The sequence below is a fragment of the Myotis lucifugus genome, unplaced genomic scaffold, assembly GCF_000147115.1.
Source record: "Myotis lucifugus unplaced genomic scaffold, Myoluc2.0 scaffold_918, whole genome shotgun sequence".
NCBI classification, from domain to species: Eukaryota; Metazoa; Chordata; class Mammalia; order Chiroptera; family Vespertilionidae; genus Myotis; species Myotis lucifugus.
Window position 1 is genome coordinate 121,712 of NW_005871966.1, and position 8,355 is coordinate 130,066.

Consider the following 8,355-nt stretch of genomic DNA (forward strand, 5'->3'; position numbering starts at 1 on the left):
CCCCAGGAGAACCCGACACCCCAGGTCACAGAACTGAAGGCTGAGTCTGAGCATGTGCAGGGCGGCCCCGTCACACGGCTCACGAGCAGCAGAGCTGGAGGTCAGCCTGACAGAGCCCGGCCTTGCAGCCACCACCAGCATGGAGGACGCAGCTCAGGCTGCTTTCCTGGCCGCTGCCATGGGAACCGGGGGCTCTGGAACCCACAGGCGACAGGCGACCGGCGGGCTCAGCATGGCCTCTCGCTTGACGCACTGCCAGTGCCCGGCGTGCCCCCAAGGCCATCACTCCTTCGGCTGCGCCAAGCAACCATCTTCCCTGACTCGCCTGTCAATGCGGAGGGGCAGGCGGTGGGATCCATGGTCTTAAAACAGCCGCACGTGGAGGAGGGCCCACCTGCAAGATGTCACCACCCCGGTCTCCGGGAGGGGCCGTTTCCAATTCCCCAGCCCGAGGGGCGAGCATCTGGGAGGTCGGGTGTCCAGGCGGCTCTGAGGAAGGTGCCCTGGGGCTACATGCTCTGAGGCAGGTGCCCGTGCTGAGGAAGCCTGCTGCTGCTGCTGGATTGCTCCCCCGTTTCCCGGATGGGAAGAGGAAGGCTCCAATGGAGGTGTCTTCATGCTCTTCATTTGGGACCCACCCAGACGGCGATGGGGCCCTCCACTGAGTGTGTCAGTCCTCGGGTTCAAAGGTGACAGCCGGCCGGCCGCCTGTGTACACAGGTGTGGCTGCAGGGACCCAGGTGTTACCCGCAGGGACCCAGCCAGCTTCTGGGGACGCCTGCCTCGCCCTCTCCTCCTCTTTACTTGAGGAGAGCACCCACTGGGTTTCATTAACACTCTCCTGGGAATGTTCTTAGGCCGGGAATTGGGGAGCTCTGGAAGCAGGGCGTGGGGAGCCAAGGTGAAAATGTACCCTCTGCTTACACAAAGGGTTACTTAGCACAGCCATTGTGCCCAGGCGGCCGCTGTGGGACACAGGCGCTGAGTCAGTGCTGACTGGGCCTGTGGTCCCGTCCGACACCTCTGACTCCAGTCCCCAACCATTCCCTCTAGGACAGCGGTTCTCAACCTTCCTCATGCCCCGACCCTTTCATGCAGTTCCTCATGCTGTGGTGACCCCCAACCATAAAATTATTTTCGTTGCTACTTCATAACTGTAATGTTGCTACTGTTATGAATCGTAATGTAAATATCTGATATGCAGGATGTATTTTCATTGTTACAAATTGAACATAATTAAAGCATAGTGATTAATCACAAAAACAATATGTAATTGTATATGTGTTTTCCGCTGGTCTTAGGCGACCCCTGTGAAAGGGTCATTCCACCCCCAAAGGGGTCTCGACCCACAGGTTGAGAACCGCTGGTCTTAGGTGACCCCTGTGAAAGGGTCATTCAACCCCCAAAGGGGTCGCGACCCACAGGTTGAGAACCGCTGCTCTAGGAATTCCCTCACAGTGGGCGAGGACACACCACAGGCAGGACCGGGAAGCCAGGTGTGGGTCTGCAGAACCGCAGGGGTGGCGAAGACCAGCCAGGGCGCAGGGGCGGGCAGTCCTCGGGGGACACTCGGGGAGGAAGGTGGGAAGGCACTCGGTGCCAGGGAGCCAGAGGTCTTGCTTGCCAGCCTGAGCACGGGGCATCTCTCTTGTTTGACAAGAGCTGACACAGTATGATAGCAAGGGGGTGGCTCTGGAGCTAAACAGAGCTGAGTTCAAGTTCAGGCCTCCGCTGGGGGACCCCGCTGCCCTGTGTCCTCACCCACAGAGGCCCCGGCTTCAAGGGGCACCGCTGAGCACAGAGGTGGTGCTCCCTCCCTCTGCCTCTTGGGCCAGAGCTCCAGGATCGGGCACCGGGTCCATTCGACCGTTTTCTAGAACAACTGACCGAGTAGTTTGCCGTAGACCTGGCCCCGGGACTAGTTCAGGCCTCTCTCTGCCCCGGGACGCAGGCGCCTGCTCTCAGTCAGAACAGGAGCCCATTACAGGCAACGTGTCACTAGGTCGAGACACTCAGTCCGCCCCGACGAGAGCCGAGCAGCGAGATTTCACAGTGACTCCGGTCTCGTGAGCGAGAAATATTCAATAAAGAATCGCCGTGACACATGGAGTGGGGTGCCCTCGCCACACACGGTCAGCGTCCGCCTCCCGTCGGAAGGGCCGCACTCCCGGCCAAGCGAGAGCTGGGAAGCGCAACTCGCCCGCCCGCTGGCCTGCCCGTCGCTGTGCCTTTGCTGAAGGGCCCAGACAGCGAACACATTCTTTTAAAAATTATTTCAAGTCAAACATTCACTTGATCACCTTGCTCTAGCTTAACTTGGAAGCTACTTTCTGAGGGCTGGGCGGGTTGGGGGGGTGAGGGTGCGGAGGTGGCGGGGGGGCACGGGGAGAATGGTCAAGACCTAAATCAGAACATGGACAGCATGATCAAAAACGTATGTTCCCGTCTCTAAGTCAACTGGAGACACTTCAAGATCCGAATAGCTGCAGAACTCGAGGGTTTCAGAGAAAGTACTGTCACCAGCTGGGCATGAAAGCACTTTGACGTCACCGTTTCGCTGGCCGATGTCACGGTGACCCGCCAGGCAGAGCAGAACATGACTGTGTCTGCAGACCTTGGGAGGGGGACAGACTGCTCTTGGGGGGCCTGTTAAAACCTGCAGGGACCACGTGGACAAGAAGCGGTTCTTTCCAGTTCAGCTGTCCGGGGCTTGGCTCGGTGCGGAACTCCCCCGGCTATCGTTACCGGGAACAGACTCCTTTCCCCCGTAACATAAATCACGCACAGCCGAACCGCATGGGAGAGAGACTCCTGCGATTTTAAACCCAAGACCTGCGGGTCTGCAGAAGGAATTTTGCTGCTAAGTGAAATCCAATCCACAGCACGGTTCAAGCATCATGGGGCTTCCTCCCTGGGAGTGCAGACGCCCCAAACAAGAGAATAAACACCAACTCCGGGCAGGAGGTGGCCAGGGCGCTGGCCGGAATGGACTGGACTGGCCCAGAAACGGCCAGGCATGCTAAACAAAGTGTGTGTGTGTGCGTGTGCGTGTGCGTGTGCGTGTGTGTGTGTGTGTGTGTGTAGGGCAGTGTATTCCTGGCTAAGGAAAGGCAATGAAAGCCCCAACAAAAATCAAATGGAAAGTCTGGGTTGTTCCTGGGAATTCTCCTTTTCCCATCAGGGACGAGCAGAGGACTGGCCTGGAGTCTCCAGCCCGGCTGCCGTGGGCTCCGCCTCCTCTGCTGGCGGCAAGGCCAGGCTGTAACGGAGTCACGGCCTCAGATCATTCAGGTGGTGGCCCTGAACAGGTGACAGGACCGGTGACCTCTGAAAGAACCCCCCCCCCCATTTTCCATTACTCGGTCTGACTCCTTAGGCTGCAAAAGCCTTGATGTCCGCACATACGCATGGGCACGGGAGTCTGGCTGCTTCCTTAAAAGGCAGGCGGGAATTAATGGGCCCCAGTCAGTGCCCTTCCAGTTCAGAAAACTGTTCAAAACCACCACCAACGGGGCGCTTGAAGGGAGCTGGAGTGCCTCCAGCCGCCACTTCGGAGGACAAGACACCTGGGAAATGCTGACTAAAGAGAACCAACACCATAACATCATATCAGTTTCACACCCAGACCTGAACTGCCCCACCAGCACATGAGCGCTTTATCACACCCTCGGCAAGAAGATAAGTGCACTGACAAAGTGGAACATTACACGCATCTCCGCCAGCACTCGCTTCTCCTGACCCCAAATTGTATCCATGTGACACGGCCACGGCGATCTTTCCCTATAACTTTCGGTTTTATTTTATAATATTATTACTTCAAAACAACAACACCACCTTCAACCTCCCAGATTATCTTTGAAGTACTAAGTGTCCCTCTTTTACCCAAAATATATATCTTGCTTCGCTAATGTTGATCACAAACACATTTTGGGGATAAGTTTCTGAAAGTTAAGAAGCTAAAAGCTCCGGGACTATTTTATTAACAAGTCCATTGTTTGTGTGTTTTTTTTTTGGTGTTTTTTTAAAGAACTTTAAAACTGTAGCTAATGAAAAAAGTGACCCTTATCCACATCAAGATGGACAGAAAGTTTAGATGGGACTGCAGACCGCTTAGAAAGAAAGAAAAAAAACACCACCACACGCCTGGTGGCTTCTTTGAGTCAGGGAACGTGACTGTCCCCCTGGTTTGCTGAGGGTAATGCCATGTGTTGGAATGCATCCGAAATGTAAATAAACGCCTCCTCCTGTCTTTCCCAGAGTCCTTTTTCTTAATTACACCCCTCCGCCCCCCGCTCAGATTTTATAAGGAGGATCTCCTTTGTTTTGTTCTGAAAATTCAACTGTCTACCAAGAAAGGGGTCCCCGTTGCTCCAGGAGCGTCCTCTCTCCCCCAACACCTCCACAACTCCAGCCAGGGGCCCAGGTCTCTGGGAAAGTCTGTATATGACAAATATGATGAACGCCCCAGGACTGGAGAACGGAGCGGAGGGGGTGCCTGCCCTGCCCCAGCCCCACGAAGTCAAGTGGCTCAGTCTAGCAACTGTAGGGCGCGTGCTCCCAATCCCCCTGGGTGACACCGACCAATCCACATTCCCATGCTTATGTAGGGGAGACGGATGTATGAGCAACAAAGGGGTTTATGCAGATTCAGAAACCCTGCGGCCCGGCAGTCCGGAACTGCACCCTGCACAGACTTCGAATCTCCCACCAACAGCCTCCCACCCAGAAAAAAACCCCCGTGCACGGCTGGGATCGACCATTGTGTCCAGTACTTCCATGCCCACCATGGCTCTCTTCTGAGACTGAGTGGTGTTTGCATCTTAATGGGTTCGGTGACACGGAGCCATTTCGCCGGGAACAACCTGAAGTGATACCGAGTTTTTAACACCTATTTGTATGTTGGACTGATCGGCTCGGCGCTAAGACGAGCATTTAATGACATGCCAGTCAGCCCGGGCCCTGCTTAAGTACCCCCTCCGACGGGCTGGCTTAAAGAAAAATGACAGAAAATGTTCTTTAATAACTATGGTTTACCCATTGCTTTCAGATAGCTAAGTGGCACGTTCTCACCTCATTTGCAGCTTTTCATCTCAAATGGACATTGCGTTTGAAATATCCTCTTTCTTTCTTTCTTTTTTTTCTCCCCGAGGCTGCCACTTGAAAGGTGAAATCTCGCAAGAATGTAATGGTACGCGCCAGCCCTCTGAATTACAGGGTGACCGCCCGAGCTGGTCCTCAAAAGCACGTGTCTTTTTTATGCCGCATAAAAGGCTGAAATGTTTACATATCAAAAGGCTATAGGCCAATTTCTGTCAAAATTACACATGAAGTTAAGCAGTACAAGCAATTTATTTAAACACTAGTCATTGTAGAAAAATTCAAAACCATATGCTCTTTTAGCAGTTTTTACAAATGCATTTGACCCATGACTTGGCTAGACATACAAGCTTCATAATTTACTCTAAATTTCAAATCCCCTTGACGTTTAAATAAAAGATCTTCATTAATGAGGTTTACATGAATGAAAACTTTAGAAGCTGATATCGATTAGCGAGGGGCTTCGGAACCGGCGGTGCGTTCGCTCCAATTTTCAAATGACTGACTTTGCTAATCATTTCAAGAGAAAGCCCCACCGAGAACAAATTATCCTCATTTGCATTCTGTGATTTGCAAAAGCAACAGGCAGTCACTTTGGAAATAAACTTGAGTAAATAGCTCCGCTGTGGAAAGCCGGTTTTTGCAACCCTGGAAACTATGTATTTTTTTTTTCTGATGCTTTGGGAACACGTCATTTTTCGACACCCTCTTCTTTACCCCCAGTGTTATGTTGAGTTTTCCTAACACCTTGATTATTTCGTCCTCAGGGGCTCAGCGCGTTCATTTGGAAGGTTGCAAAAGAGGGTCTCTATCGCCGAGTGTAGAGGCCCCAGCCCCTGTGTGCGGAGCAGTTGGGTGGTATTCGTGCCTCTGGTTCTACTGCACACGCCTAACCTCCCAGGGGCAAATTCCCCGAGGCTACTAGAGATGTGCTGGGGAGCAGCAGGGCCCCGGGGCAGGTTTTAAGCGCTAGTTTGAGACAATGGATTTTTTTAAAGCCCCAATACAATGGAATTGCTGTGAATCCCAGGCGGGGCCTGGGTGCTGCCCACAGGCTGAAGCGCGCTCTGTGCTTTGCCCCCACTAACTGGCCCTGCAAGGCGGGCTCTGCACCTTTGAAAAGCACAGGCCACGTTTTGCACGTGACACGAAAAACCCCACTGAAACGCACCCCATTATGCGCTCTGCTCTGTCGCCGGGCAAGAGGCTGAAAGAATTAAGGAAAGAAAGTTCCTGAAACCCTAAGAAGTTGGGGCCCGGATGCTTCATGCTTTTATTGTTTGTTTGCTTTTAACAGCGGCCGGTGCTAGTTCGCGCGCAAGGATAGTGGGCGACAGCTTTCTCCGCGATGGAAACATCTGGGCAGGAGATGCCCAGGCGCGCGCTCCGAACTCGGGCGCTCTGTGTTACATCAGAGAAACAATGTCATCTGTGCTGAGGAATCAATGTCGCGGTGACTGCGGCGCGGATGCCGGAACCGCAAATACACCTTATGCGTGTTGAATCCGCTGATCCGTTCTTTAATATCTTAAAAATGAGGGCTATTACCGGAGCGACGGACTCCGCAGCAAACACATTTTCGTCGACTTCTGCGTGGTGATTGCTTCGTGTGAAATCGTGTTTGGGTGATAATGGGGGAAATCAGCAGCGTGTTTACCGCCTCTCCGCCCTCCGCGCTCGCCAGCCGCCTCGGCCACTCCGAGTCCTCCCTGCTGAGCAGTGCCTGCGGGCCGACAAACAATCGCGTAGCCACACGGGGTGGGCAATTTGCGTGCCACGCATTTGTCATTCCAACTGAACAGGGAGGCGCGAGGCCGCTGATTGTTGGTTCGGTGCAGCGGACACTTGTGGGTTTCGGCCGGAGGAGGCAGTCGCAGGGCCCCTGCCAACCTTCCCGGCTCCTGCCTTCCCGCGGACCCGCCGCCCTGGGAGAGCCGGTGGGATAAGAGGAGTAGCATGGCCTGGGGTCCCTGCGTCCTCTCCCGGGAAGCCCCTCTGCAGGAGGGCAGACCTTGGGAATGATTTTCCTTTTCTTGGACCCAGCTGACATCCTTGGAGGGGGGTTGGGGGGGTGGGGACAGCACACTTCTTTGTCCCAAGGAAAAGCACTAAAAATAAAAATAAAATTAAAATGCCCCTAAGTCACCCCCAGCCTCCGCGGGAAGGGGTCACAATGCGGCAGCTTCTTTAATGTCAGGGCGGTCAGCGACCCCGTGAGTGTGGCCTTGGTTCTATCCACTGGAAACCCCGAGGCCTAGAGGGAAGGGTGGTTGGCAAAAGAGGCCGCGTCAGGCTGGCGGCACAGTGCCCTTCGCACCCGGGAGTCGTGGGCGAGTGGGGGGACCCCGGAAAGCCAGGGCCGAAGTCTAACTGATGCGTAGCAAGAGCCCCAGTGCGCCGAGGGGAGGGAGCGTGGAGGAGAAACGCGGGGCGTCTTACACTGCGCACCCCTGCAACACCCGCACGGACTCGGCCCCGTTCCCCTTGGCGCTTCTGCCTGGGGCGGGCTCGGCGAGGATCTGAAAGGACCCCTCACGCGCCCCCGCCGGCACCCGGCCACGAACCCCAAAGCCGTGAGCGTCGCTGCAGAAGCGCAGCCTCGATCTGTCTCCCAGCGATGGCACCTGGGAGGCTGGGGACGGTGTGCGCCCGGAGCCGGGCCGTGGCGTGGAGTCTCCCGGAAAGGGGAAAGGCCCGGCCTCGGCGGGTAGGAGGGGGAGGCGCTGCACCGCTTCCCCCGACCTGTCCCCTCCGAAGGGCAGGACCCCGCTCCTGGCTCTGGGAGCAGCTTTTATTGTAAAAGTCCCGTCGCCTCCCCCGGAGACCCGGCTCCTCCCGCCTCGTCGCCGCCGACCACCGCTTCCCCCTCTGCTCAGGCCCCGCGGGTGGGCGCGGGGCGCGGACGGAGGTGCGTGCTGTGCGGGGAGGCCCGGGAGGAACGGCGCCGCCGCCCGGCTTCTCCGTTTGGGCCCCTCCCGCGCGCCGCCGGGTTCGGCGCTCCGACCGGGAACCGCCACGGACAAGCGGCCTTTCCCCTTCGCCCCGGCGGCGGCCCACGTTCTCCGACCTTGTGCGGCGACCTCCGGCAGCCCCGCGGAGCCCCTTAGCCAACCCGCGAGAAACGGGGGGAATGGGGTGAGTTAGAGGCTGCCCTCCCGCGGGACCCCCAGCGCCCCCACCTCTCGGCCCTCGCGGTCTCCCTGGGCCCCCGCTGCTCCCTCCCGGCCGAGGCCGGAGTGGCCACCCGCAGGGCCGAGG